This window comes from Staurois parvus, unplaced genomic scaffold (assembly GCF_062004578.1).
Source record: "Staurois parvus isolate SC_StPar_1 unplaced genomic scaffold, SC_StPar_1.0 ptg000019l, whole genome shotgun sequence".
In the NCBI taxonomy this organism is placed as follows: domain Eukaryota; kingdom Metazoa; phylum Chordata; class Amphibia; order Anura; family Ranidae; genus Staurois; species Staurois parvus.
The window spans coordinates 6,412,350-6,420,259 of NW_028317815.1; the positions used below are offsets into that span (position 1 = coordinate 6,412,350).

The 7,910-nt window shown below is 44.4% G+C and overlaps 1 pseudogene; it reads left to right on the plus strand.

The window, feature by feature from the left end:
- Nucleotides 1-482: 482 nt before the first annotated feature.
- On the plus strand, nucleotides 483-2,411 carry LOC149472873 (uncharacterized; annotated as a pseudogene).
- The last annotated feature ends 5,499 nt before the right edge of the window (nucleotides 2,412-7,910 follow it).

A 7,910-nucleotide genomic window follows, 5' to 3' on the forward strand; every position in this document is an offset into this window, starting at 1 on the left:
CCTCCACTCCTCAGTTTTTGATTGTGTTCCCCTGGCAGCGAAACATTTTGTTTTTTTGTGGACCTAAGCTTGGGGGCTGGAGGTCCCCCTGGGGAGTAGTAGCCAAGCTCGGGAGGGCAGCCTTTTACTCACCCACTGCAGGGGTCCCATTGGTGCAGAGTTTCCTGGGCCCAGGGGAGGTTTCCTGGTGTTCAAGGGATAGGCTCCTTCCTCCCTCTTCCAAGGCAGCAGGGAAGCATATCTGGTGAAGACTGGGCCACGAGATGCTTCTCGCGGGTATACTGAGGCTGACCAGCTAGATAGTGTGGCGCACCCCTGTAGGGTGAGCAAGGCGGCCGTGGTGACGTTTGTCACTGGTTTCTGTAGTGAGAGCCCAGGACTGGAAGGAAGGGCTGAGGTCCAAGCCTCACTCTCAATATGACTTCCAGCGGGAGCAGGACTCCCAGGTTAAAGATGGCGGCACCGGTTGGCAATTTCTTCTTATGAGGCTGGTGAGGAGCCTCCAGGAGATACCCCTGGGAGTGGGGATCCAGGAGCCTGGTGAAGGCAGCACAGTCCTGAAGGGCCCTGCAATATGGAAGGCAAAGCAGTGGCTGCAGCCAGTGAAAAGACCAGGGGTGGTGAGTCTGACTAGGCTTATAGGGAAGAGGAGGGAGGATAGAGACCTTACCCACTCCCCTATAGATGTTCTTAGGGGGGAAATTAATATTCTAACCCGGGCCCCTGTTTATCTCTCCTTAGAGCCATCTAGATCTTCCCAAGAGAGCGCCCACAAGACACCTAATGCCCCCCCCCTCTCCAAATGGTGTGGTAAGGTCCCGCAAGACCACTCCAGACCCTTTTGTCATGTGTATCCACAAGTTGTCAGGGAAAGAAACCTCGGTTATGAAGGATTTTTTGTTGGTGCAGACGGAAATATTAACCACCTTACAATCCTTCAAGACAGCCCTGATAGCTAGGGAGGTGGATGCCCGATCCTCTAGGGAAGGATCATCTTCCCAGGAGGGAGCTTGGAATGGGGAGTTTAGGTCCCTCATCCTCTCAGGTCACAGTGGAAGAAGACTTAGAGGAGGCAGAGGTTTCTGGCTTGGAAGAAGGGGAAGATTTAGAAGGTGCTAGTCTGGCGAGGGAGGAATCTAGACCTGGTAGACACCTTTTTGCTGTGGAAGACATGGAAGGGCTCCTAAGGGCTATCTATGCCTCGGAGGACATTCCAGAACCACCAATGCGGGTCTCAGCTCAAGACAAGATGTATAGAGGGTTGATGAGGCCTCAAGCTAGGGTGCTACCTATACACCAGTTTCTCAAAGATATTGTCTTAAGAGAATGGAAGGAGCCTGAGAGAGAGGTCCTAAAATTGAAGATCTGGAAGAGGTGGTACCCCTTTGGGGAAGAAGAGAAATGAATGAAAACCCCCAAATTGGACGCAGCGTTATTTGCAAGTATCTAAGAAATCTGACTTGTCCTTTGAGGACTCAGGTAACATCAGAGACCAGTTGGACCAAAGGTTGGAGACATTGCTTAGAGCAGGGGATGCCAATGCTGCTACTTTGGCCCCAGCTAGAAATGCTGATGCTTGGATGCACAGAGTAATTGACCATGTCTCACGGGGTACAAAGAAAAAAGGGGAAACCCAGTCAGAGGAGGTCTTGGATTCCCTGGAGGTGGTTGGTAAGGCAGTGGCCTACTTGGTGGATGATGGGGTGGAGATGGTCAGAACATCGGCTAAGACCGCAGCTCTCCTTAACTCAGCCTGGAGGGCAGTGTGGGTTAAAACCTAAGAGGGTGATCAAACATCAAGAGCCCATCTCTGTGGTTTACCCTTTGAGGGTTCCTTTTTATTTAACCCAGGGCTGGACCAGGAGTTATCTAGGTTCGCTGAAAATGGGAAGAAGTTCCCTACCAAGGCCAAAAAGCATAAGGGGAAGAAGTTTTATCGTGCCCCCCCCTTAATTCTGGCCAACAAAGGTTTAGGAAAGACTCCCCTAAAAAATGGTCCAATGAAGGGAGACAAAAACGGAGTTTCCTTTTTACTGTCTCCAAACCCACCAGTAAGCACCCCAAATGACAGACTTCAGGGTGGGAGGAAGGCTGTCCAGATTCCTTCAACAGTGGGGGAAGATTACGGAGAGCCCATCCTGCAGGTGATAAGGGAGGGGTACCAGTTGGAATTATCCTCTCTCCCTCCTCATACCTTTTGTGCTGACTTATCTCCCCAGAGCTGGGACAAAGGCAGAGGGTCTCTTGGAAGGGATTTAGTGGAAAAGGAGGTAATCATCCTGGTCCCAGCGGACCAACTGTTTCAGGGATTTTATTCCCATGTGCTCGTTGTCCCGAAGCCTTCAGGGAAATTCTGCTTGATCATATACCTGAGAAGGTTGAATGGTTTCCTATGGTACAAGAAGTTTTGAATGTAAAGCATGTACAGTGTATGGAAGCATCTGCTCAAAGGAGTCTTTATGGCCACTATGGATCTCAGGGACACCTACTTCCACTTTTCCCATCGCGCCAGAGTACCAAGCCTTCTTGAGCTTTGCTATCTTCATGGAGCAGGGAGTCAGTTACTGGCAGTTTCGAGCTCTCCCTCTCAAACTAGTGGCCAGTCCGAGAATATTTACCAAGGTCTTGGCTGATGTAGTAGCCTTTTTACACCTTCAGGGAATTTCACTCATTCCTTATCTAGATAATCTGATGATCTACAGGTCTCCCAGCACCAAGTCCTGAGAGACCTGGAAAAGGTGTTCCTCACCTTGGAATCTTTGGGGTGGATCGCCAATTGGGAGAAATTGACTCCCTCCCAAATTAAGGTGTTCTTGGGATACGTAGTTGACTCCAAAGTCCAGAAACTATTTTTACACCAAGAGAAGACCTAAAAGGTACAGTTGTGTTCAAAATAATAGCAGTCAGACATCACTAACCTGATCAATCACTGTTTTTGGTACAAATGATATTTCTACATGGCAAATAATTTACTAGCAGGTGTAGTAGAGTACTAGAAATCCAACAGACCCAACAGTCATGACATGCATGCTGCTGATTCTATGTAATTGAATCACTAATTGAAAGGGGCATGTTCAAAATAATAGCAGTGTGGAGTTCTATTAGTGAGGTCATTCATTCTTTGAAAAACAGGTGGCAATTATTGCCCTTATTTAAGGAAGGAAGGCAGCAAATGTTGTACTTGCTGGTTACAGTGCATTTCTCTCTGAAATTCTGAGGAAAATGGGTTGTTCCAGACATTGTTCAGAAGAACAGTGTACCTTGATTAAAAAGTTGATTGGAGAGGGGAAAACATATAAAGAAGTGCAGAAAATGATAGGCTGCTCAGCTAAAATGATCACAAATGCTTTAAAATGGCAACCAAAACCTGAAAGACGTGGAAGAAAGCGAAAAACTACCATTCGAATGGATAGAAGAATAGCCAAATGGCAAGGACTCAGCCAACAATCAGCTCCAGGAAGATCAAAGAAGGTCTAAAGTTACCTGTGAGTACTGTTACAATTAGAAGACTCCTATGTGAAGCCAAGCTATCTGCAAGAAGCCCCCGCAAAGTCCCACTGTTGAAAAAAAGACGTGCTGAACAGGTTACAATTTGCCAAAGAGCACATTGACTGGCATAAAGAGAAACATTTTGTGGACTGATGAAAGTAAGATTGCTCTTTTTGGGTCTAATGACCGGAGACAGTTTGTCATACGACCCCCAAACACTGAATTCAAGCCACAGTACACTGTGAAGACAGTGAAGCATGGTTGCGCAAGCATCATGAAATGGGGATGTTTCTCATACTACGGTGTTGGGCCTATTTATCGCATACCAGGGATCATGGATCAGTTTGAATACATCAGAATACTTGAAGAGGTCATGCTGCCTTATGCTGAAGAGGAAATGCCCTTGAAATGGGTATTACAACAAGACAACAACCCCAAACACACCAGTAAACGTGCAACATCTTGGTTCCAGACCAACAAGATTGACGTTATGGAGTGGCCAGCCCAATCCCCGGATCTTAATCCAATAGAAAACTTGTGGGGTGACATCAAAAATGCAGTTTCTGAGGCAAAACCAAGAAATAGAGAAGAACTGTGGAATGTAGTCCAATCATCCTGGGCTGGAATACCTGTTCACAGGTGCCAGAAGTTGGTTGACTCCATGCAACACAGATGTACAGCAGTTCTCAGAAACAGTGCTTATACAACTAAATATTAATTAAGTGATTCAAAGTAAAGCAAAATCTTCAAACATTTTTCAGTTTACATAGTGAATGTTTGAGTTTGTAAAGAAGAATACAAACACTGCTATTTTTTGGAACAGTCTAAGATTCACTTTTCTTCAATTTTTTTTTAAGAGGAACAACACAAATTTTATATATTTTTCTTCATGTTTTGATTTGGAATAGAATGTGTAGTGTTCCCAATGCATTTGTGTGTATGGAAATAAAAGCTATTAGAAGGATTTTGAGCTTTATTCACTTTTTTCAACACACTGCTATTATTTTGAACACAATTGTAGTGAGGGTGGTCTCTGCTCTGATAGCTGTTTCAGATTGCTCCCACAGGCACATCATGAAAGTGCTAGGTCTCATGACAGCCTGCATTCCGGCTGTGGAGTGGGAAAAACTACATTCCAGGGAGCTTCAATTATTTCTTCTATCCTCTTGGAACAGGAAAGAGGAGTCGCTGGACAAAGACCTCTCTAGGATGGTGGCTCAGGCCCCAGAATTTTGGAAAAGGGAGACCATGGGTGCAGTGGGACCCAGTTTTGGGTAACCACGGACGCAAGTGAATGGGGCTGGGGGGGGGAGGACCAACAAGCCTAATGCCCACTGTTGAGAACTGTTGGCAGTAGGTCAGGCCTTGAAGGCCTTTGCAAATAGGATCAAAGGAAAAGAAGTCCAAATTCTGTCAGACAATATGTCGACAGTGGCATACCTGAATAATCAGGATGGCACTAGATCCCGGAATCTCCTGGAGCTAGCTCAGGAGATTCTAGGATGAGCAGAGAGCTTTCGGTGTCGGCAGTCCACACAAAGGAGTCGGTCAACACGAAAGCAGACTTTCTCAGTCGATAGTGCACCAGGAAAAGTGGGAACTCAATCCCAAAGTCTTTTTTCAGATAAGTCAGGTCTTTTGCTGCTCGGAGATAGACCTTTTTGCCTGCAGGAGAAACAGAAAGGTAAAACAGTATTTCTCCTTGGCTCGGGAACAGGGATCTGAAGACCTGGATGCGTTAGCGCTTGAATGGGATTTGGAGCTGGCATATGCTTTTCCCTCTCTGCCACTGATCTCGTGGGTACTCCAGAAGCTGGCCCGATGTGACTGCAGACTGATCTTGCTGGCACTGGCACTGTGGTGGCCAAGAAGAATCTGGTTCTCCACCTTGAAGAGGTGGGCCGTGGTTCCCCCGCAGCATCTCCCAGTCAGGTTTGATCTTCTCTTACAGGGGCCAACTCAGCACCTCAATAAAGAAAAATATACACCAAGGTGTAGAGGGTGTTTTCCACTTGGTGTCAGAAAAAAGTGGTTTTCCTTGCCAAGGTTCCGGTGATCCTAGACTTTCTCCAAGTGGGGGTGGATAAAGGTATAGCAGTAAGAAGGTGCAGGTGCTGGCCATGTTGGTCTTTTTGGATCGAAGGTTCGCGTCAGAGCCCCTGGTTAAGAGATTTGTGGGAGCCAGGGAGAGGGTGACCTCAGTTAAGTTACATACTGTAAGTTACATAATTTTCCGACTTGGGATTGAACCTTAGTGTTAGTTGCTTTGACTAAGCCACCGTTTGAGCCAGTGGTACAGATTTTGGTTAAAATGTTATCTTTTAAGTTAGCCTTCCTGTTAGTCATCACAACAGCAAGAAGGATAAGCAACCTGCAGAGCCTGTCAATCAAGGAACCCTTCCTGGTGGCATTAGAGGACAGGGTAGAACTTAGACAGGACCCTATTTATTTACCCAAAGTGGCGTCAAGGTTTCATAGGACACAGGAGATTGCCCTACCATCTTTCTTTCAAAATCCTAGGAATGAAGGGGAAGAGAAATTTCATTTTTTAGATGTCAGGCGGTGTTTGCTGACATATTTGAATAGAGTAAGTGACTTCAGGAAGTCAAGTCACCTTCTAATTTTGTTTAATGGTCCAAGGAAGGGACAGCAGGCATCTAAGCCAACAATAGCTACATGGATCAGACAAGCCATTTCCTTAGCTTATGAGCAATTAGGAGTTTCAGTGCCCTCTCACCTGAAGGCTCACTCTACTAGAGCGCTAGTGACCTACTGGGTGCATTGATTGAGCACATCTGCCGAGCAGCCACGTGGACAAGCCAGGACACCTTCATGAGACACTACAGGGTAGAGTTGTCATCTCAGGACCTGGTGTTTGGCAGGAAAGTATTACAGGCAGTAGTCCCACTCTAAGGTAGGCCTGAGTTCCTTGCTTATCTCAGGTGTGTTGTCCTGGAAGATGACTAGCGAAAAGTACCAGTTACACTTACCAGTAACAGTATTTCTGGGAAATCTTCCAGGATGGCAGGCCTACTTCCCACCCGTGTCTGGTGTTGGTTATTTCAAGACAGATTGCCTTTCGTGCACCAGGGTGTGGGAATACTCTTATATAACTGAGGAGTGGTGGGAAGGGCGAGGAATTTAAACTCTGTCAATTGTTGATTGTGTTTCCTGCCAGGTGGAGCTAGTCATTTCTCAGGTGTGCTGTACTAGAAGATTTCCCAGAAATACCATTATCGGTAAGTGTAACTGGTACTTTCCATACTACACTACGAGAGTCCCCTGCACTGTTTTTCTATTGTCTTTTAAATCTCATAAGGGTTACCCCTGCTGTGACTCCACTTGGCTGCATTTGATCTCCCAGATAGTGCCAGTGCTGTATTGCATAGGATTTGGCTGTTTTTCTGAGATTGATTAGATTGAATGTTATTATTGGTTTATGTTATGATTTTAAATATTATCAGATTTTATCTTGATGAACTTGCTTATTTATATTATTACCTCTTTTACATCATGAGGATGATACATTGAATATTTATAGTGTATATAATGTATGTTTTTCTATGTTATTTTCATCTCTCTGTATACATTTTGGAGGAGGTTGCAAAGCGTACTTTAGCATCATTTAAACATAACCATTTTGGTAGTGACTGTTCTACAAAAAGAATGCATGGACTTTGTATGCTGCTCTCTATATATTTACAATGCCTTTTGGCACAGACAAGTGGTATTTTACAATTCAGTGGGTGTAGAATATAATAAAAATATTGTTATTGTATTTTATTTTATTCCATATAAACGTTTTTAAAAAATCAGTACTGAAAAAAGAGAAATTTGGAAAAAATCCACAAGATGGCAGTGTTGTACTAGAAGCCTGAATAGTTTCAATGTCAGCTGGAGATGCTCATGCAGTTTTTGTTATTTTCAGCTACTCAATATCTAAAGCTTTTTCTGTATACACATGATAATCAATACTCTCAGTAGTGCAACCATGCTATTCCCTTTTCAACCTTTTCTTCAACTTTGCATAATCTGAGATTCCTGCAAGATGAATATGCAGGTGTCTTGATCAAAGTCAAAAAGGGCAAAATAATGTGACATTGCTATTATAAGATCAAGTGAGTCCTTTTATATTCCCCTTTACTACAACTCTTTTTTTTACCAGCTAAAAATAAAAATAGATTATACATACACTTGTTCATTGGTTAAAGGTAAAAATATCTATATTTTTTTTTTCTTGGCAGCTGGGAGGGGGAATCATTTGTGATCTTAAATTACCTTGTACTGCACCATTTTCAGTTAGATCAGCCTAGGTTTGTTAGGGAAGATACCTAGAATGTTACTAAACCCAGGACCCTGCATTCACTATATCTGGTCTCCAACAGTACACAGAACATGGAAATGCAATTATTTTAGCAAAT